The sequence below is a fragment of the Citrus clementina genome, unplaced genomic scaffold, assembly GCF_000493195.1.
Source record: "Citrus clementina cultivar Clemenules unplaced genomic scaffold, Citrus_clementina_v1.0 scaffold_8, whole genome shotgun sequence".
Lineage (NCBI taxonomy): Eukaryota > Viridiplantae > Streptophyta > Magnoliopsida > Sapindales > Rutaceae > Citrus > Citrus x clementina.
This window is the reverse complement of record NW_006262022.1, coordinates 9,692,528-9,693,165: the sequence shown is the minus strand read 5'-3', so window position 1 is coordinate 9,693,165 and position 638 is coordinate 9,692,528.

Here is a 638-nt window from a genome sequence, read left to right as displayed (position 1 = left end):
CCAAAAAATGGGGTCCGCTTATAATACAGCCACTGCATGCCATACAGCCGTTTTTATTTTTTATTTTGAAACCTATTCCCCGTTGGATTGCTTATAAAAGCAATCCAACGACTTTTATTTTTTACGCATGAAACCTGCTACCGAACGAAAGAATTGGAAGTGGGAACTGGCAAATATCAGTAGCAATTATCACATAGCTACAATCAATTTTATCTAAATATCAAAATTATCAATTTAAATTAGGAAAATTTCAAAGACACCCTCCTCAGCATGAAAAATTTGCATTTTCTTATGGCTGAAAAAATTACTTTCAAACATGTAATGTCTATATTAGTGAGAATAATATTTATATTAGTGTAAACTAAGTATTTTTTTTCTTATTTTCCATTTAACTATTGGATAGTTTTCAAATAATTATAATTATTCATAGTACCAAATATCCTTATTAATCATCAAATATTGTTATTCTCAATATTAGTTGAAACAGTGACTAATATTAATGGTTTAAATTTGTACTGTATACAAGGCATATATAATGTACCATATATTTGATATTTGGATTATACTCACAAAGTTTCTCTTACACAAATTACTTCATACAAATTTATCAGAAATTAATTAAATTTTTTTATTTTGCT